This window comes from Hemibagrus wyckioides, linkage group LG25, assembly GCF_019097595.1.
Source record: "Hemibagrus wyckioides isolate EC202008001 linkage group LG25, SWU_Hwy_1.0, whole genome shotgun sequence".
NCBI classification, from domain to species: domain Eukaryota; kingdom Metazoa; phylum Chordata; class Actinopteri; order Siluriformes; family Bagridae; genus Hemibagrus; species Hemibagrus wyckioides.
The window spans coordinates 16,413,733-16,437,042 of record NC_080734.1 but is presented as its reverse complement, the minus strand read 5'-3'; the positions used below and the strand labels follow the sequence as shown (position 1 = coordinate 16,437,042).

Here is a 23,310-nt window from a genome sequence, read left to right as displayed (position 1 = left end):
AGCTTCATGGAATGTGTTTCCATGGCCGAGCAGCTGCATCCAAGCCATACATCACCAAGTGCAATGCAAAGCGTCAGATGCAGTGGTGTAAAGCACGCCGCCACTGGACTCTAGAGCAGTGGAGACGCGTTCTCTGGAGTGACGAATCGCGCTTCTCCATCTGGCAATCTGATGGACGAGTCTGGGTTTGGCGGTTGCCAGGAGAACGGTACTTGTCTGACTGCATTGTGCCAAGTGTAAAGTTTGGTGGAGGGGGGATTATGGTGTGGGGTTGTTTTTCAGGAGCTGGGCTTGGCCCCTTAGTTCCAGTGAAAGGAACTCTGAATGCTTCAGCATACCAAGACATTTTGGACAATTCCATGCTCCCAACTTTGTGGGAACAGTTTGGAGCTGGCCCCTTCCTCTTCCAACATGACTGTGCACCAGTGCACAAAGCAAGGTCCATAAAGACATGCATGACAGAGTCTGGTGTGGATGAACTTGACTGGCCTGACCTCAACCCGATAGAACACCTTTGGGATGAATTAGAGCGGAGACTGAGAGCCAGGCCTTCTCGTCCAACATCAGTGTGTGACCTCACAAATGCGCTTCTGGAAGAATGGTCAAAAATTCCCATAAACACACTCCTAAACCTTGTGGACAGCCTTCCCAGAAGAGTTGAAGCTGTTATAGCTGCAAAGGGTGGACCGACGTCATATTGAACCCTATGGATTAGGAATGGGATGTCACTTAAGTTCATATGCGAGTCAAGGCAGGTGAGCGAATACTTTTGGCAATATAGTGTAGCTAGGTATAATACAGTGCCAAGAGATGCAAACACAACAGCACTAGAGATTAGCCAATACTTCAATTCTAGCCAATGTGCATATATTTTTGAAGTAAAAAATATTGTAGGATGTAACCTTTATATTCAGGACCTTCAGGTAAGACTAGCTGCTACGTTTAGCTTTTACATCTTGCTTCCAAATATGTACATGGAAACCTTAAAAGTAAAATGTTCAATGCCATTTGTAAATACAGTATAGTCAGTATTGTATACCAGGTTGGGTATAACGTCATCTAGGGTTGCCAGGTATGCAGAATTAAAAATATTTCAAACAAATCATGCCAAAACCAAACATCATGCTATTCTGTACAAGCTGATATACATCAGAGATCATTGCCAAATATATTGTAATCAATTATTTCGGCAAGATCTGTAAACAATATTCATTGATATACATACATTGGTCTACTGATCAGCTCAAATCCCACCACCACAAAGCTACCACTGCCGGGTCAGCTATAAATATAACTGCTGTAAATGATATAAATGTCCTTTCACATCTGCAAGTCACTCTGTTGAAGAGCAGCTGCTGAATGCCATAAATGCAAACGATATATATATATATAGCTCACTTCTAACACAAGTCTTGATGATTTATTCCATATAAAGTGATTCCTGAATTCTGCATATTGTCACTGCAGAATACTGCAGATTTATGGAAGGAAAAATGTGCCATTAAAATCTGAATTTAGAATGTACAAATGTTTAAGCATTTATTGAACGTGTAAGTTCAATTATTTATAGTCGGATTTGATCAAACTGTCTTTAGACTTCCAGCAGGTCAGAACATCGTATTTAACAGTAGTGTTGAGCTCGTTAATAATAACTCAATAATGAGATTTTCCTTGCACACACTACATAAAACATCATCTTGACTAATTTTCTAAAAGGTTATGACCACATTTCCTTCTGTTCTTCTAACATACTGTACAGTAACCACAGTAGATCAGTACTTGGTTCAAGTAGAGTTGCTGCTAACTAAAATACATATACACTACCAGTCAAAAGTTTGGACACACCTTCTAATTCCATGGTCTTTCCTGATGTTTATTTCTTTCTACATTGTAAAACAATGCTGAAGGCGGCCGAAATACACAATAATGTCCTTTGAACAGTTGATATTGAGATATGTCTGCTACTGATGCTCTGTAAAGCCTTCATAACGCCTCTAATCTGAGGTGCTGTTAATTGGTGATTTCTGAGGCTGGTAACTCTAAATGAACTTCTCCTCTGCAGCAGAGGTCAGTTTTGGTCTTGCTTTACTGGGATGGTCTTCATGTGAGCCAGTTTCATCATGGTGCTTGATGGGTTTTACAAATGCACTTGACAATACTGTTCTTGCAAGAACTATTCCAGAACACCTGACCTTCGTGTCTTAAAATAACAACTGACTGTTTTTTGTTGTCATTACATATGGATTACTTAAGTCCATATGTGTTGTTTCATAGTTTTGAAATCTCCAGTATTGTTCTAGAATGTAGAAAATAAATCCCTAAACAAAAAACATTGAATTAAAAGGTGTGTCCAAACTTTTGACTAGTAGTGTATATATATTTTGAATAAATATGTCAGTAAATGTCAATATGTCAATAAATGCTAAACAATAATCAGTAAACATTGGTGGCTGATCATCACAAACAGCACAGTGAGTGCTGTTATTGTCATTACAGTCAGTAAAGTACTTCTACGTTTGTCACCTCCCTGGCTGTAGGTTTCCCTGGCTTAGTTCAGGTCACTAGTTGGACTGAGATTTTTTTTTTAATAGTTAAATCAAGCTGTTGTGTACTGTGACACCTTTGATTCCCACCGGTAGGGAGTCAAGGGTCCGTCACAGGTTAGTGAGCATGTGAAGTTCCCCCGACATGTCCCATCGATTTTTCTTCTCCCACAGTAGCCCTTGTGGCAAAAATCTATCCTGGGCAACATCAAATAGCTTTCAGATGCTCTTTCATTGCCTCTCTCTTACCTGCTGTTGGGAGTGCTAGAAGGTCCTTGAAGACATTTTCAGAGACTTTTCTGCACTGAGCTTTGGCCTTTTGTCCCTCTGCTGAGAGGAGAATTGTGTGACCTGAGGTGTGAGTGACACTGAGGTGCTAGAAGCTCTTCATTAATTCACCATTTTAAATCACTGAAGAAATCTAAAAAGATGAAGAAATATCGTATTCTGTATCTAACTTGCAACAAAACAAAAGCTCACTTTATTACGTATACACTACCAGTCAAAAGTTTGGACACACCTTCTAATTCCATGGTCTTTCCTGATGTTTATTTCTTTCTACATTGTAAAACAATGCTGAAGGCGGCCGAAATACACAATAATGTCCTTTGAACAGTTGATATTGAGATATGTCTGCTACTGATGCTCTATATTGTTCTAGAATGTAGAAAATAAATCCCTAAACAAAAAAACATTGAATTAAAAGGTGTGTCCAAACTTTTGACTGGTAGTGTACATAAGTGTGTTCATTTGCGTTCATCCTGGGAGTACTAAACGTAATCAGGGTGATATTCCAGTCAAACTCACTAGCATATTTTTGGGAGAATATACAGAGTAACTTGAGTTCAGGACCAAAATTAGGATCTTCATTGCGGATCTACCTGCTTTTCCATGTTCCACCTCTGTTGGGATAACCTTATACAGAATTGCACTAGTCAAAGGTAACCGCTTCAAATTTTGGATGCTTGGGGCATCTCAGAGAGCAGAAATGGGTTTGATATCATCATTTCCTTTGAACATAGAAACATTTGTGTGGAAGAAATGTTTCTATGAACATATTGCCCCTAGTAGGCTAAGTACAAACAGAAATATCTTTGATTTGTTTTAGTTGTATACTTACTTACTTAAAGCCCTAAGTGTCTCCTTTCATATGAGCCATTAAAATTCAGTTCTGAAAAAGAGAACCTTCACACAGACACAAGTTCCATTTAAGGCCTCTGGTAAAAAAGAGTTAACATGTTGCCCAGATGTAAAGTTGCCAAGTTGCTTATTTTATCTGTAGTTTGATCATGGCATCTGTATTGATTGTATCTTTTAAATATTGTGCATAGCATATAAAATAATGGCATCATTTTCTGTGAAGTTTGCATTTCACCAACTTGTACAAGAAAAAATCAAATCAGATAGAATTAGAGTAGAACTGTAACATGTCTGGATTAATATTAATATTTATTACAGGCATCACAGAACATTCTATTTGGTTGGGTTTATTTACTTCTTCTAACATACTGTAGCTACAGTAGATCAGTACTTGGTTCAAGTAGAGCTGCTGCTAACTGGAGTTCCTCCAATAATTAACAATAATCAATAAACGATGGTGGCTGATCAGTGCTGTTGTTTTCACTACAGCATATTATTTTTCTTTGCTATCCTAGTGATTACTGTCCTGTGCTGCTTACAGTGAGCTCCTTTAATGATGAAGCTCTTAGATAGATTGTAGGAAGATATTGTTGTTGTTCCTACTATTGATATTCGCAGTTTACAATTTACTTTGACCAGTAATCATGATAAATGTCCAGATTGCTGTCATTTCATTCGGCCTTGCGTCATGTGGTATCGGATGTTGGTATTGGGAGATCTCTTACAAATCTGAGTAAATGAGCACAGTACCAGGCTGATACAAGATACCAGGATCAGCATCTCTATTTGCTACATTGGCTTCTATTATTTTTCAAAGGTTACCTCAAAAACAATAAGTTTTTAATAGTCTTGGGTGTTTTGATCAACACCAGATATCATTTCTGCAAGACAAACTCTAAATATCTAAGTTGAAATATATTCAGTAGAGATGTGATACTTATTAATCTTTAGCACTTTTGCACCTCCGTACTCTTATTTTTAATGAACAAGTTAAAAAATAGCAACAAGCTATGAATAAAAGTAGAATTTAAATGAGAATCCAGCTGATCAGTGAGCTGTCAAGGCCTGTCATCACTCGGTTTCTTGATAATAGTGTATTGTTTTCCGGCATGTTCCTTTAAGCCCTGCTCTTTTCCTGCTCTTCTTCTTCTTCCTCTGTCTGATGGGAAGTCATTGTAGTGATTGGCGTTGTATGCGACTCTGTTTAGCAAGTCGGGTGTTAATGAGAGCCTTGCTCAAAGAGAGTGAGAGAAACAGCATGATACTAAAAATGGGGAAAATATAGGACAAATGAAGACTTAAGACATTGTAGAGAGCATGAGAAGAAAAGCCCCAAATTCCCTGAAAAACAGTGTGTAGAAGACTGAGAGAGGGGGTGATAAGCCTTAATTTGCCTCATCTTCAATCATACACTGGGTTGTCTCACCGGCCCCAGGGATCATAAGGGTTCTTCATAGCCTCTACGCTGAGCCTCTACCTGCCTTTTATGTGTAGTTAAGTCAGACTCAAGAGGCACCTAATGTTTAGTTGAATAAAAAAAATCCTTTCAACCTATTTTAATACCCCCTCTAAGCTGATTATACAAGTAGATATTAGTCACTAAATGATACGCTTTAAAAGCTTGGCTTGGTCAGATGTTATTTTCTGAAATTGTATAAGAAGAAAGAACTAACTGGCAGATCCGCCTAATCAATTCAGGTCATCATTTAGCTCCCATACAAAATGCAAATGTAGTTCCTCAAGTCACCTAAGTCAAAGAAAGTTCCTGTGAGAGTAAGTTTCCAGCAGGAGGGTTTCTCTTGAGGTTCTGGTGAATAACCGGAAATGTCATGCCAGTGATCGTGACCTCGTGTGACCTCAGATACACAGCACTGCAGTGCTCTCGATCTCAATCCGTATGTGCAGTGTTCCGATATACAGCCCCGAGATTTTATATCTTCGCTGTCCCTGTTGAGGGCTAGCAGAACTGAAAGCCATGTGCCATATGTGTCTACAGTTCACTGGCACGAAGAGCAGCTTTGGAAATAACTAGGCCTTGGTTTTGATATCATCTACCTGGCCTTTCTTTTCAGTTTATTTTTGAGTGTCCTGTCGAATTATTTGAAAAGTAAGAAATATTGTTCCAGTATGTTGCGGCAACCTTGCTCACAGGTCTGTGCTTTCAACTTAATTTACCTTTAAAAGGATACTGCTGATCTAGGACAAGACGAAAATAATAAGCAGATTAGAAAATGATAGAATTACAGGTATTTTCAGTTCATCCCAGTGACTCAAACAATTAAAAAAAAAGATTAAGTAGTTTGCAGTGCTACATCAGTTTTAAAAAAATAACCATTAAGAATTTTGTATACATTCATGTATAGCGGGAACAGATCCAGTTTCTTTCGTTCATTTCTTTCCTAAACAACATTTACCGGTTTGTGCAGAATTTGTAGGTCTACCACTCTCATTCAGACACAAAGCAAGGGGTGTATTCATTCAATATATCTAACCACAGCTCACACTTTACTGCATTCGGGAAAAAGCTACCAAAGTAGCCACGTTTTACGTGAGTGGGACGTAAGTGAACGGAAAAATATGAGTCAGTACATGGAAGGGAACTAGAATGTTTTGTTCACTTAAATGATTTGTTCAAAAACACTGATTCTTTCACCAATGAAACACATTAGTTAGCATTGGTCTCAGAATCCTAGGCTCTATTGTACTGTTATTTATTTATTTATTTATTTTTGTGTCAAACAGTGAGCTTTTACTTTTAGCGATTCATGAGTTTTAATTTCAAGTGGAATGTTTCTTGTGATTCTTAGCTGTGTTTAGTAACAATACATACTTGCAAAGTAGCAAAAACTAAATGTCTGCTTTAATCTGATGTTATTTTTCTTTGTTTCATCTTTTTACATCACAAAACCTGCACTGAAATGCACCTGCATTGTCTTACTTCGTGAAGGCAATTCTGAATAAAATTCGCTTTTACAAATAAATAAATTTTGAAATCTGCTTTTACAAATAGATAAAATCACTTTTGCAAATAAATACATTTCATTTACAAACAAACAAACAAATAAAATTCACTTTGACGGATATTATCCTATTATCTTGTCATCTTATTGCTACTGCTTCAATTCCCTGAAAAGTGAAAGTAAGTCCCTTCCACATTTGGGAATTGGAGAACCCACACAAGCACTTAGTCCCTTTGCTTTCTGCAGAAACAAAGCCATTCAGGATCTTTTACACCGTTTTGTAGTCTATGTAACCCTGACTTGTTTTCCTTCACTGACCTGTGAGCTGGAACTTGTGAGACATCGTCATGTTTTCCTACAGCAGTGACTGGTTTATTGCAGAACTCTGGAGCTGGCCTGACCCAGGGGCAACACACAAGGGAACAGGAGACAGAAAAGTCTCCAGAAATGACAAGTGGCTCGGAATTTCCTTTTTTCAAGTCCATTTGAAGCTGTAGCTACCCCTGACCACAAACTCCATTAATCCACTATAATTAGCAAAAAAAAAATACCAGTTTTCCAGTTTTAACTGTGACAGAAATATGAGTTATAAATTAATCAGTGCACTATAGCAATTAAGTCTTTTACAATGATTTCCACTTCTCCCAGTAGTGAATAAAATGGTCTGTTATTTATTTATTTATTTATTTATTTATTTACAACTTTGGATATTGCATACAGTCCTCCCAGGTGTTCACATCATCAAAACATGATTTTTATTTATTTTTTCCCTCTGCAAGACTTCCTACCAGGCATCATAGACAGCACTGCAAACGTTTCTTCCTCTTTAGCATATGCTCTTGGCATCCACTAAAATGGCTACTGGAGGCCTGTCTCTGGCTATTATTGTTGTTTAAAGATGCAGCACTGTTTGACACCCCAAGCTACTTGTTCCTTCTCCTCTGTGGTGCTTCCCGGCAGGGAGAACCGGAGAAAACGTCTAGGGAGCAAAAACCAAGCTGGTGAGAGCAGACATTTTTTCTCTGTCACTAACCATAAAAGTAAAAGGCAAACTCTCATCTGCTTTCTGTAGTCAGGGCAGCAAGAGATTAGTTTAGAGTGGAGAACAGCTTCTGCTCCACTGGTGCTTTACAGCAGCATGGCCCAGTGGCCTGAGTAATGGACGTAATCAGAGGTAGTTTGAGTTTAAATGGGAGGTGTGGCTGGCTGAATCTCTGTGTTTGTTTCACCATACCGTCTGATTTGCAGCACACTTGCAGATTATGTGCCAATTTGGGATGGAAGACTTGACTAAATGGATAATGGGGAACATCTGCATGGGCAAACCAAACACAGGGAAGACCACTGAGTCTGGACCGGGCCTTTCTGTCTAAAAACCCTTCTTAAATCATGAGTTTTTTTATTTTTTGTTCTTTCATACCATCAGTTCTAATTTATTTTTTTGGATTGGGTTTAAAGGTGTGGTCAGTGATACTTTACTGAACACTTCTGTTTTCTGTAAATGCAAAAAGATTCATAGATCAAACCACAAACACCCAACCAAATCAGAGCAAGGAGACATCTCTGCTTGCATGGAAATCGCATTCTTGCATTCTAGTCTGTGTGGAAGGTTCAGTGTAACTCATGGCCTGGAGACATCATTTCAGAGAGTGTCTCTTCAGTGTCCTGACTCACTTTCCAGGGCACTTTGTACCCAATGTACTTTATTTCTCAAGGTAGGGCAGAACATTACTAGTTCCCATCTGTTGCTTTGTCCTTTCATATGAGTCACCAATACAGAAGGATGAGGCTTAATAATGACATATATTTCTTTGTGAAATCCTGAATACTGACAGCATGGCTGCCCAATTATCTATACCTGACCTCTGAGACGGCTCGTATAACTGTTATGCAGCAAGTCTAAAAGGGATCAAACTGCAATGAGAACGTTTCCTGTTGTGAACTTGTAAACTCACGGCTGGGGCTTTACAGACGCTTATAATGTTCATAGTCTAACCCTTCACCATATGCTCTGCTTCATAATTCTGCTGAACATTTTTTTGAACACAAAAATAAATGGGCTTTTAAAACTAAATCGTGTTTAAATGTCAGACAAAACTGTATTTTTGATATTGTACATAAGTAATTTTCTTCTTCTCTTCAAAACACCACTAGACTTCAGAACTTGAAGTGTATTTCAGTTAGTTTTATTGATGTAAAGCACATAAAACATTACCGTAAATGTTAAATATTTTTACAGCATTTTGTTACAGTTGGCATTTTTTCAGCTACTCACTTTTAGCTTTACTTACATTTAAGCTTTACAGGCTTTTATCCTATTACAAAGATTCCCCAATACTTTTATAACCTACAGCTGTTTTGCTAATAGTGTGTGAAACCCTGATCAGTCACACCCATATTTGCTTTTTGAACATTATTTTATAGATTTAGCTTTCTTTCTTTCTTTCTTTCTTTCTTTCTTTCTTTCTTTCTTTCTTTCTTTCTTTCTTTCTTTCTTTCTTTCTTCCTTCCTTCCTTCCTTCCTTTCTTTCTTTCTTTCTTTCTTTCTTTTGTGATGATGAGGTGTCCACATACATTTGGCCATGTGATTGAGTTGTATTGTGTTATGCTTTATTGCGTTATTGCTGTTTTTCACTATATTTGCTAAATAAATCAAAAGGCTTTTCACACTGTGTTTAACCCTGACTTGTCAGTGCTTCAAACCCTGCTTTTAACCCTAGGCAATAGAACGTTTCACACATTAGCACCTCTTTTATCCAAACTCTGCTCTGAAGTAGGATTAGTACGGATTTTGCGGTGTTAACCTCTCATTGCGATGCCAAATGTATACAATGTGAAATGATTCAGTGGGAGAATGTTACGACTCGATGGTTAGCAACAGACACCCAATCAGAAACTGAACAAAATGTGCCTCGTATCATGTGAAAACCAGGATGTGGAGACGCTTAACAAAAACGGCTCGGAATCGTCAGACGGCAAAACACTGAACATCAAGGGGAAATACGTGACGCTGAAAAATTCGGATATAAATGAATGCCTGGTCAACTACCCAAAAAAGGCCATAAAAGGCTATGTTCACTGCAAATCTGTCAGATATTACTATACTTGCTTGATTGTAGAACGGCAGATCGGTCTTTATTTTCTCGTTGATGTGAAAACACGAGGCGAGCCATTATTTAAAGAGCTTGCGTGCCGGATTTATACAATCATGGTCATTGATACTGCAAATATGCAAATAAGAAGGGTTAAGCCAGGGTTATCAGATTACGAAGAGCCAGCATTTGTTGTTAACCCTGGGTTAAGTATAAGCAGTGTGAAAACAAGATATCCAAGCATTCTATTTACTTGTGATATACAGTGGTTACAGGGTTAACTATTTCACATGTGAAAAGCCCTCAAGAGAAGTAAGCATTAACCTTCCCTGCCATTAAGGTAGCTTCTAGACTCTTTCCAACTCCACATTACACTTGCTATTAGAGGTACTTACCTAATGAAGACAAATCATTTCTGGTTACTGCAGGAGGCTCGTCGTCCTTGACAGAATGGTCTTGAGAGTGTCTCTGTAGCAATAATCTGTAGTACTACTATTGCTATTGCGATGCAGTACAGGTGTTCCCTCACCTCCTTTTAGACATTCTCTGATACTAATCCACTGCAATCTCCTAAATAATCCTCTCAACCTCCTGCTCCCTTCAAGCAACGAGGGTAGAAATTACAGTCATTACTTCCGGGAAGGACACAGCTCTGGTTTACAAACACATATCGCCAAATCCTTGCTGTAATTGTTGATGCTGGTTAAGCCTTCTGGAGTACCAGTATCAGGGATGCTTGGTGCCTGGTGGATTAGTTTGTTTCGTCATCCACATTTATATCCACAGCACCATAATCATCAACAGGAGATATGTGGAGCTGTGAAGTATTTGAATCTTGGCGTCATTTCATGCTGTGATTCGGAACAGTGTGTAATATGAAGTATAATGAAGGATTACGGCATTATATAAGAGAATAACGACCGCCTTCTAGCTTCCACTGATTTAGTAATGGAAATAATGTCAGAGGATTATATCTATCACTTTCCTTATTTCACCCTCAGAGGCCAGGTGTGTTCCTGTTTAGGCTTTGAAACAGATGATGGATCAGTGTTGCTGGGTCACAGCTGAAACACATCCACGCTGCAACGCAGATACAAAAAAAGGGCCGTGTACAGTATATTGGCTTCTCTCAGCCTGAAGCTCTGCATATTTTGTCTAAAAAGTACAGCCATTAGTAAGGATATGTATAACACCCCAGAATAAATAAACAACCAATGGATGTGGATCATTTGAGAAGCATCAGAAGGTGGCCTCATTTCTTTGCCTACTTTCTTTGTCAGAGTTTGTATAAACTGTTTTAAGCGCACATCCTTATGGGTGTTATGTAACTACTTGTGGTGCAGCTATATAGGTTTAGGACGCTAAAAATAGGAATGTGAGGTCAGTCAGATTTTGGAAAATGTTCAGTTTCTCAACAAAAAACATGATTCCGTTGCTAATACTAAAGTTAGCCAAATTATTAGATTGAATGATGTAGAGTGAGCGGGTCAATTCCTCTAACTCTGACTAGGTAATTAAATCATTCAGGTAGGATAGTGTAGTGGTCATGTGTCTGTTACAAAACTCAGGGCTTTGATTCTCAGCTCAGTGATTGTGAGCTCAGTGTTGGATTTTATTCAGGAGTTCTATTTTAATTCGAATACTAATTGTCTTAATGTCATGTGGATTTTTTTTTCTTAGTAGTTTTTAAATATCTTCATAACACACATACAATGTTCTGTTTTACTCCATTGTGTAAAATATCCGTTCATTCATGTGTACCATTTTGCAGTCAAATCAAACAGGTTTTTCTTTAGCTATCTTTGGGAAGAGAAGAAATTACAATTGTTTTATGACGCTTCTTAGTCTAAACGTGTGTCAAGAAATGCACAAAGAAAAGTGGGCTACACTTTTATTGCACTATTACATCAATATTTGAATTTCAATATAGAAATGGGTTATGAAGCTGCTCAAGGGGATTTCTTGATAGTTACACCTCTGAGGTTGCCAGATTTTTTCAGAAATTGTGAGCAAACAAGATGATACATTGGAGTAGGATTTAATAGTCATTACAGAGTGATTATAATTCATTGTGAATTTGTCATGTTTTTAGAATACGGCTACAGCGCTGACAATTGTCATGATTCATCGCTTATTTTGGCACAGGGTGACACCTCCCTTTCACAAGAGTCATAGAATAAAAGAGAAAAAAATGTTCTAAGAAGCCATTCATTCAGTTTCATAACAATTTTCACGTCAAGACAGCTTGTAATTCTACCACTTTGTAACCCTACAAAATGTAGTAGAAGGTTCTAGAAGGTGTAGGCTGGGTTCAAGGACACCTTAGAACTTAAAGATCATAGCCAGTGCGACGTGGGGTGTGGGGTGGGGTGGGTCTGGGGTGGGGTAGGGTTGTGTGAGACCAAGAGCTTTGTGTTACTTCTGCACAATACTTATGATATGAAACATGAATAGATGAAGTATTTTGAAACACTAATAAGTATTACGTATACCGTAAAACTTCACATGCTGAGTTGTACAGTAACAGGAGCTGGACTTGTAATGGAAATAATGTAATGGCTAACTTAAAGTAAAATGATTAAGTGAAATTTCCCCTGAGTTTATGACAAGAACCATTGATTTGCAATCTCAAGCCAAACACCAGTCTGGAATACCACAGCACTAGTAGAATAATATTACTTGTCACTGGAGGAGAAAGAAACACTGCTGGAGCTAACAGGGACTCGAATTATATTTATTGAAAAAGCTTACATAAGATGAAGGAATATGTACTGGTGTCAAAAATCTCTGTTTTTGAAAGCGCTGTGAAACACAATTTCCTGATTTCCTCCCAAACTGTTGCTAGACCTTGTCAATCAATGTATTTGCTGTGATCTCCCTGGTGATGCACTTTCTTTTAAACATATCTTCTGCTGTCAGGTAATGTCAAAATATTTCTCATTCAGCTATTCTAGAGCTCACTCTATCTCCTGTTAGCGTACCTGTGGAACCAATTTTAGTGTGCGACTCGTGATGGGCGACGCCTAACAAGACAAATAGTCCAATTCCAGCAACATCGAGTTGTGCGCAGCAGCAAAGCAATTCATATTGTAATTTTCACTATGAAATGCAAGTTGGAGAAATTGATGCCATTAAGAGGAGCAGTTGTCTGTAGCAGACTGATGTGGAAGACGATGGGAATATATTTCTCCTTTCCTTTTTCTGGTGTTTGTAGATTTTTTCCCCCTTCAGTCCGATTTCTTGGAGTACAATAGCATTTGCCATTTTTTCAAATAATAATACTATTGGTCACAAACTATATGGCTAAAAGTGTGCTAGTTGAAAAACATCATTTCTGAAACCATAGGCATTAATATGCAGCTTGTCTCCCTTTTACTGTTATAATAACCTTCACACTTCTGGGAAGGCTTTCCACTAGATGTTGGATTGTGTCTGTGGGGATTAGTGAACATTCAGCTACAAGAGCATTAGTGAGATCAGACACTGATGATGTAAGAGTGAGGAGGTCTGGGGTGCAGTCAGTGTTCCAGTTCATCCCAAAGGTGTTCAGTGGGGTTGAGTTCACGGATAATTCCAAAACTTATGACGCCAGCTTTGTTCACTGGGGCATTGTCGAGAGCTAGTTCCAGTGAAAATATTCAGGATAATCATAATGCTGTACAACATTATCAAGACAATTGTGTCTTTCCAATTGTGTGGCAACAGTTTGGCGAAGGCATTCATACAGGTGTTATGGTCAGGTGTCTCAATACTTTTGGCCAAATAGAGTAAGGAGGAAAGGAAGTAGAAGGGAAACCTAGAAATGGAGATAAACTATCTGATTAATGGAATAGGGGAAGAGGCAGATGTACACATTTGAATACACATTTCCAGGTCATCTTTAAATCAGAATCATTACATCTGGACCATGCAGAGCATCTTTACAATGACCACTCCTTGCACATGAAGCATTCAAGCATATATTCAACACCCCAACCCCCAACCCCTTCCTGCACACCCTTCCCTGCTCTCATGTGAAATATTGATCGCTTGGAATAATTGATCGTTTCAACTTCAGACTCATCAGACTGTGGGTTACGGTGTCCGGCAACCACAGTAGTATATTTATGCTTGGCTGTAGAGGTGACCACAAGCTCCACAGAGTCGCGCTAAATCAATGACTCAGCAGCCACTGGACAGAGAAACCTGGCAGAAATATGACTGTGGTTATTAGAAGTGAGTGTATGGGGAAAAGGGAGGTGTGAATATAATTTTCACAGAAGTGGACATTGACTGTGAGCTGCAGGAGGTGGGGTCATTTTTGTCTGGGGGTTTTGGATTTGGTGGAGAACGCAGTAAATTTGAGGAAGAAGTGTGGAATGCTGTGAGAGAGTGGAAGTAAAAAAAAAAAAATAAATAAAAACATACAATGTTAAGATTAGTGAATTAGTCTCTTGTTTAGTGTCATGTTTTTTTTTTACCTAGTGTTCCCTTCTTCACCTTAATAACGGCAGTTTGGGGAAATTTGCTCTCAATACAACACGTATAAAGCGATATGTTATCATAAAGTACTGTTTTTAATTACATTACCTCAGAGATTGTGACTGGAAGGTTGTGACTTTAAATCCCAAAACAACCAAACTACCACCGCTGGACCCTTAAGCAAGGCCCTTAATCCTCAACAGCTCAGTTGTGTAAAAAAAAGAAAAAGAGATAAATGTAAGTCGCTCTGGATTTTCACGTCTGCCAAATGCTATAAATGTAATTGCTCTCTCACAGCTATTTTAGGCAGAATGAGAATTAGTCGGTTGTATATGCCAAAATACATATTTATAAAAAACTCATTTAAAACAATTACTCAGGAGAAATGACTGAAGGCATTAAGTGCATAGTGCAGTGCTGCATATGCTCCTTACAGATATGGTGAGTACTAAGACTGAAAAACAGATTATATTAAAAAAGAAATCTGACAGGATTTGAGCATAACAATATGGTGAAAACAGGATATTCAGGCATACTTTCATATGAATGAAATTCATAAAAATATTTTTAAAATATTCAGACTGTCAAAACATTGGTTACATTTTACATGTTCATCTTAATACAAATGATGTTGTGATTAAATCGATTGTTGCTGTATAGGTGTCCAAACCATACCTTTAACTCCATTTATTTTATTTTATTTTATTTTATTTTATTTTATTTTATTTTATTTTATTTTATTTTATTTTATTTTATTCATTTATGTTTTTTTTTTTTTAATTAAATGCCTAATATGTGACCTAATAATTCATTACGTTTAAAAAGATTGAGTTTTTAGCTTTTGGGCATCACTTATTGACTGTTTCAGTCTTAACAATACCTAAATATCATTCTGCAGAAATGACAGAAAATGTGTCTAACTTTATTACAAAGTCATATTGATTAGTCCGAATTCCTAGACACCTTGCATGATATTTAGTTTTAAATAAATAAATTGATTTTTTTTTAGCTTTATGCCAAATACCAGCATCGACTGCCTAAGTAGGTTGACATTTTGCTATATTTCTAAGTCTCTGCTTTTTTAGCAATGCTGTTATACTTTTTAAAGGTTTTCCCTCCTCATTGTCCTTGAAAGTCAGTAAATTATTTACACTGAAGAACAACTGTTTATGACCAAATATACACCATCACTGAACCTGCGTTATGGAAAATTGAAATGAAAGACCAGCATGAACCATGGTACTAAAAGTATTCAAAGGAAAATGATGATAAATCTTTTTAAAAAATATGCAGTCTTCAACTACCCCAAATTGCCTTTTGGGAAACATTAGCATGTCTGAGAATTATAGAATGATTTGGTCATGTTTTGACCCGAAGGTCTGAGGAAACGTTGCAGCATTTAGCGATAGTGACAGCAGAAGGCCCAGATGTGTTGTGATGTGATGGCTATGAAATTGCAGAGTTTGGCACCTAGCTAATTAGCCTGCAATGACAGGAGTGACAGAAAAGCTGTCAGAAGAGCTGTAACACAAAGCTAGCTTATTGCAGCTCTATGTGTGACACAGTAAAGGTGAACGGACTCGTGCCAGATATATTTAATTTAATGAAAGCAGAGATTCAGGACTCAGCACTCTTGTGTTTAAAGTATTAGGGATCTCTCTCGCCCTCGTTTTCTCTAAGGACATCCAAGGATTCCTTCACTGTTTTCAATTTAATGAAAACTGAGCCAGTCGATCTGTCTTGTGCCGTACCTCAGATTAATCTTTCCTCATTTGACAGGCTAATTTGACACGTGCAGCATGTAGCTGCGTGGAAGTCAGTCTGAATAATAGTTTGTCTGAAGTCCGAGTTTCATATAAAACAGGCTGGATATTGAAATTTCTCATGCTGGTTTTTGAATATGTGGTGGATGTCATAAATGCCGCATAATATTCTGCTACAGATAGATGACAAAGTGTATCTGTTATGCCTTGGGAAGCATTTTGCTGGTTTGGGTTGGCTACACTTGGTTTGTCATCACAGAGGGAAAATCTCAGTGCAAATCTGTATAAGGTTATTCTGACTGATCAATTTTATCCTTTGATGAAATATTTCTTATTTATTATCCTCATGGAAGTGGATTCTTTCAGGATGTCCTATCCATAGAGCACAAGGACTCACTAGGTGGTCTGATCCACTTGAAATCATCAGTCAGTTCAGTCTTTTCCTTGTTTAGAATGAATGTGACTAGCAAGTGTAATCCTTACTGTTATTTAGCTAGCTGTGTAGCAAGCTAGGTTGTTAAAATGTCTTTGGAGTGCTATTATAAGCAACCAGGAGCCATTATAGAGTAATTATGTTAGTTGCTTATAAATACAGAGTTCAAATAAATCATGACTGAAACATCCTCACATCTAAAAGATCAACATTCTTAAATTTCTTTTAAAAATTAAACTGTAAGGTGGCAGTGATGCATCATCATCTGTGATAAGATATTGTACATAGTACTGGTGGGTCGTCAGGAGTCAGGACTGGCCTAAACAGCAGTGATCTGAATCACTGACTTGCATTTTAATATATTTAATATATTTTTCCATGAATGTGTAATAATATTAAATTATTCCCGATAGTCTATTCTCTACATTTCATAGCTTTTCTCTCAGTTGCGCTGCTTCCAGTAGTGTATATTTATGATAAGAGTATTTATCCAATCATATTTCAGCCAGTGGCTGACATCATGTGTTATCAGGGTGAAAGAAATCTGCCTTAAGGCCTTCAGAATCAATAGTGCAGGCGCCAGTGGCTTAAAATAAGTGGCAATGAAATTGTTACATTAACCAATCAGATTTCGAGTTGGCGTCACTGGGGCCATCTAGCAGGCATACGATTACGTCAGCAATTTCCCGTCCTTTAATTGGACAATTGAACTCAGAGGCAGCGAACCGCACAAACTAAATAAAATATATATATTTTAACTCACAATGGCTGACAGAGGAGAAGAAATCGATTTGGTCGACAGACATCCTTACAAATGCATTTTTAAAGTGGACTTTCATAAAATGGACTATTCCTTGTGAGGTGTGAAATACTGCAGCCTGATTTCTTTTTTACTTTGCTATTTAACGGTTGATTAGTATCTATTGCTGTGGCATCATAATGATGGTACAGAGGTGGATTAATTCAGGAAGGCTAGATGGACCCTACCATCAAACTACCGATTATTTTTATTTCAGTGGTTTTAGTTCAGCAACTTGTTCTGAGAATCTGTATGGTGCAATGAAGCTCTTTTATTGCGTGTTGTACCCAAACATCTTGCCTTTTTTTGTCCATCTATACACATAAAACTGTCAAAGGATTGCCACCATGTGGTCTCTCTCAATAAAGATGACTTATTTAAGTATCCATCACTTGATTACTCAATCAGCTCCACTGATGCTCTCCTGCGCTTGTGGCTGTTAGAATGCTTTTGTAATCCTGGCATGGGTTTGGCTAACATCCAGAAGCTGACTCTCAGGACTCCTGCAGGCTCATGTAGAGGCGAACAGCATGATGGACAGGGCTGTTGCCTCAGCACAGCGACATTACTCCTAGCCTGCACCTCTGCTGGAGAGTTGAGTCTTAATTAAAAGAACGAGAGAGGGAGAGGCACTATGGATCACTCTGGCTAATTAGTGCAGTGGATGTAGAGAGCGAGAGGAGAAAGAGTGTCCTTTACTGAAGGGTGTGAAGCAAGGGAGTAATTAGGTAGTAACACCCATCAAACAATCAGAGAATGAGAGGAAAAGGAAAATAGAAAGCGATTATTCTTCTCTCTTTCCATGGGTCTGAAACATTTCTGCAGGGTCGGTTTTCATCAAATTACAAATTTCATGATTCATTTTAAAAAGTATCAGTGATATCATTAATAACATGCTACAATAATCCTGGAAAGTGTACGAAACACACTAGAGTATGCTTGCTTACTTAATAAAAGTACTGCAACTGTAGTACTCATTCCTTTGAGTAAAAGTAAATGTATTCATCAAGAAAATTAGTCATGTATGAGCAAATTGGAAAGAAAATGAGAATTACAACCAAGATTATCAACAGTACTGTATATAAATACTGGCTTGCTAACGTAACCAAAAGCTGTGCAGGATTCAGTAGCTCGCTAAATCAGTTAGCTTGCTGGCTAGCTCATACATATTTCAAGCTACATAGTTAGCTGTCTAAAGTTACTTAGTTCGAGTTACCTTATTTAGGATAAGTTTAGTACAAAGCTTTCATACCGTTGAATGTTTTTCATTCTTTCATTTCTTCAACAGTTTATAGTCAAGTGGAATTGTGCAAGCAAAATCAACTAATAGGTCAGTGTAATTACCGAGTTCATTATAGATTTAACACTACCTTCTTCTTCTTCTCCTTTTTATTATTATTATTATTATTATTATTATTATTATTATTATTTAGAGGGCTATTATCAGCATAATTACATCAGTTGCTTATAAACATGTCTAATTTCAAATAAATCATCAAAAACATCTGAAAGAACAATGTGCTAAATATCTTTAGGACAATTAAACTTTAAGGTGACCGTGATGTGTCAGATATTTTCTATTTTTCTTAGACTATTCATAATAAGTGAGACTTATTAATAATTAAAGTTGTTTATTCCATATGCTTATCATTAATTCATGAGAAATTCACTTATTTTGCACCTGTTGAGTGAAGTATTTAATTTTTATTAATGCACCTTGATTAATACTTAAAGATTCTTAATAATACAGGAAATACTTAAAATGATTCATTACAGTATTGCTTGAGCAAGAGTGCTGGTGTACTGAAAATCAGCACAGCTTTTAATAAGGTATGAATTTGAGTGTATTGTTGCTTTAATACAACAGTTCATGTTAATAAGAAATTAATATCAAGTTATTGAGACACAATACGGCCAAATATTTTATTTCTGTTATGAATATAGGAGCATTGTGTATATCCATGTGTTAAGTAATGTTTATTAATGTAACCTTTTTGTTAAATGGTTTTCTGTATTAAATTTGTGCGAGAGCGATAGAGACGCAAACATGCGGAGAAACCAGGCCTGAAGCCCAAAGACCCATTTAGGTCTTATTAATGGCATATTGATTGGCATATAGCGCAGTAATTCAGCAGTGTAAAAAATGCCTGCTGGTTTTATGTTTGAAAGAGATGATGTGCTTTTTTTTTATAATGGGGTTGGAGAGATTAATATGTCTATATTGTGGATTAGTAATGTACTAGATTTGAGTGCTGGGGTGAAGGTCATCTCTTGGAGTTTAATTTAATTAAGCACAGTGAGCAGATACACCTATAGCTAGAATCCTATTACCTATATATATATACCTATTGTATGTATACAGATCTGGAAAAAAAAGAGACCACTGCCCAATCTCCAACCTCTGGAATGTAGGAAGATGGATGGTCACAAACCATCAAGCAAAGCTGAGCTGTTTGATTTTTTGCAAAAAGAGTGTTATAAAGTTCCCCAACAGCAATGTGAAAGACTGGTGGAGAGCATGGAGCCGAAACGCATGCAAATCAGGGTTATTCCACCAAGTACTGATTTCTTAATGTTATTTAGCCAAAGCATTAACAATAAGCATTACAAATTATTTGCATTTTGTTTTATTTGAGTTATTAAAGCTCTGCAAATACTGCATGATCTTGGGTTATTTTGATGTGTTGTCATTTCCTTTAAATATACACTCTAAATAACAATAGTTACATGTTACATGCACTTGTAAGAATATTATGTTTATTATGTATATAATAATATAATACATATTATATATATATATACATATATATATAATATGTATGTGTGTGTGAGAGATTCTGTTTTCTCCTCACTTGACTGGTCCACTGCTGTTTGCTTTGTTTATCACACTGCTTCAGGCCAGATCCTAGTGCATCACACGGTGTCCTGATTCATGTCACACCGACTCGACAGTAAACAAAAACTCGTTCACAGCAGCTCACAGTGCTGATACTGATTGGAAATAATTGCTGTGCTATCATCTACTATTCTGTCATGAATGAGAGCAAAGCAAAAATAAATTTTGGTATGTTGTAAAATACTATCATGCCAAATTGGGTCATTACTAGTTTATGAAAACATTTTTTGTATAGACATTTACCTTGATTTCATTTGGCAGACACCCTTATCCAGAGAGACTTACATTTATCTCATTTTTTATAAAACTGATCAATTGAGGGTTAAGGGCCTTGCTCAGCAGTAGTAGCTTGGTGGAACTGGGATTCAAACTCACAACCGACTGATAATTAGTCCAATACCTTTCACCCAGCCAGCTACAACTGCCCCCAGAGACAATATGAGCTTGTGGAAAGTGTGTAAGGTACAGTGGGTGAGCTGTTCATTCGGTTGGATGTACGCAATTTTGTAAAACTTTGTGTCTACTTGATGTTTTTTGCAGGAGAAATGAAAATCAGCTTGTTCTGACCAGCTACAAGCTTCCAAATCAGAGCTCGAGCTGATCAAGCTGGGAAGAAAGTTAGTAAGTAAATGTTATTTTTTTTTAAAGCACATGTAAAACAGCAAATGTGTGCCAAAGACAAAGTGCTTAAGATCATATGCAAACATGGCTAAGAAATAGCCTTAGATCATCTTTGTAAATGGAAGCAGTGTTGCCTATTAATAAAATAACGAGGCACACCAACTATATCACAAAAGGAAATGCAGCAGGTTCCAGTTCAAAGCATCCTAATGACACTATTTTCATAGCTGAGCTTACTTCCTTTCATTGCAACTTCCTCTTACTTGTGCCAACCTAACATGATTTCCATCCATCGCTGTTATTTTTAAATCAAATCTGCTCTCTCTCTCTCTCTCTCTCTCTCTCTCTCTCTCTCTCATACTACTGATCCACTACAACTCCATAGTTTCCTCCTGTGGTTACTGGAGGCCTCAGTCTAAACATACCGCAAGAAACCTCCTTTTTTTATTCTCACCTTCACAAAACACCTGTTTCTTGCTTTTCATTTTCTGTCATGTGGCGAAGCACTGTGGCAATTTCTTTTCCTTTTTTATCCTGGCCCCTCTCTGGTTGTCTAAGTAGAGCTGACATTTCAGCGTAGGCTACATGAAGGGAAGTAGGGAGCAGCTCAGTAGGGAGCGAAGAATGAGAGAGAGGCTTGGTATGCGAATGTGTTTCCTTGAGATTAGCCTTCACCTCAGAGCTGCTGAGATGGCAACATTTTCAAATAGGTTTGCATTCAACATGCATTTGTTTATGGTATATATGTTTGTGTGTGTGTGTGTGTGTGTGTAGCAGTGCAGAGATCTCAGATCTGAATTGGAGGTGGTTGTTTTGTTGGGAGTAATAACTTTCCACTGCATATGATGAGCAGAATAATTTATTTTAAGTTACTGAAATTAAGGTTATGTTTAGCATGATTTGTAAACATATCTTTAACTACAGGAACACAAAAGTCAGTGGAACTGCTAAACAGAAATAAAATTACAAACTTGTGTGTGTGTATGTGTGTGTGTGTGTTCTTGCTGACAAAGGCGGTCTGGAAGTATTTCCAGTGTTTTTAGATACAGATGGACAGTCATAAATATACAATAGCACCTGTCCAATAACAGCTTGTGCTGCCAGAGGGGGGCGTCAGCCTGTCTCCCCTGACAACCGCTGATTTGCCCCAACAGGGAAGCACCTCACTGTCATGCCCTGGACAGATGGATTTGTATATTCATTAATCCTACGAAACAGTAAGTGCTAAGTAAAGCACTTTTCCTCCATATGACGGATCCTTCAGTTTACTTCAGAAGTTCCTGATGTGTGTGTGTGTGTGTGTGTGTGTGTGCGTGTGACAGCAGACAAGCTAAAGATGAAATGACAGACTATGTGTGATGTGTTAGAAGTTTGAGCAAAAATATTTCTTCTCAGGTTTATCAAAACTTCACAGTTTTTTTTCACCACTCATATCATCTGAAATATCCATAAAGAGTACAGGAAACTTTAGAAATGTAATATAATATACACATACTCCCAAAACTGGCATCAAGACTTTAGCAGCAGATCCTTTAAATCCTGTAGTTGGAGCCTCCATGCATCAGACTTGTTTGTCCAGCACATCCCAGAGACACTCAATCAGATTGAGGTCTGGGGAATTTGGAGGCCAAGTCAACATCTTAAACTCTTCATCATGTTCCTCAAACTATTCCTAAACAATTATTTAGTGTGGGAGGAAGAATCATCCTGCTGAAAGAGTCCAAATGCCTTTAAGGAATACCATTGACATGAAAGCGTGTACTTTTTACACATCACTTACCTAAACATGTTGCAAAGTAACAGAACCCAGCAGAACATTGCCCAGAGCATGCCCATAGTGCATCATGGTGCCATCTCTACCCCAGGTAAGCAATGCACATGCACCCGGTCATCCAAAGATGTAAAACATGATTCGCCTTCTTCAGTTGCTGCATGGTCCAGTTCTGATGCTCACATGACCATTGTAGGAGCTTTCAGCAGTAGACAGGAGTTAGCATGGTCACTCTGACCAGTCTGCAGCTATGTTTGATATAATGTGTGTTCTGACTCCTTTCAGATCAGATCCAGCATTCACAGTTTCAACAATTTGTGCTACAGTAGCTCTTCTACTGGTCAGACCAAGCCTTCCCACATGCAACAGTGAGCCTTGGGCGTCCATGACCCTGTCACTGGGTTCACTGGTTATCCTTCCTTGAAGCACTTTTGGTAGGTTCTATCCACTTCATCACAATTTGGCCCTTGTTAAAGTTGCTCAGATTCTTAGACTTGCTCATTTTTCCTGCTTTCAACACATCAGCTTTAAAGAACTGATTGCCTGAGACTGACCGAGATAAATACCACCCTCTGATTGGCTGGTGTCCCATCCAGGTTGCATTCACTCCCAGCGTTCTCAGCATAGACCATGCAATAAAACAGATACAGAAGAATGCATTCTGTAACTAGCTTATCACACTTTTCAGGATTTTACTGAGAAATTATGTTATGTTTTGATGCTAAACAAAAAAACTTCAGGGATTAAACCCTGTAAGCACACCACTGAAGCTGTCCACGATAAAAAAAAAGTCTCAGTCCTATGGCCCAACAAAGAGAAAATGAAAAAGGA

The 23,310-nt window shown here is 37.8% G+C and overlaps 1 protein-coding gene across 3 annotated transcripts in view; it reads left to right on the top strand.

Moving 5' to 3' along the window:
• Positions 1-23,310, top strand: part of dab1a (DAB adaptor protein 1a) — a 394,224-nt gene that overhangs the window by 53,297 nt on the left and 317,617 nt on the right. For 2 of the 3 annotated variants that reach the window (XM_058379225.1, XM_058379227.1), the window contains exon 2: positions 20,628-20,708. The exons of the other annotated variant lie outside the window; for it this stretch is intronic. The gene's annotated coding sequence lies outside the window, so the exon portion shown is untranslated. The remainder of the gene's footprint in view (positions 1-20,627; positions 20,709-23,310) is intronic. 3 annotated transcript variants of the gene reach the window in all.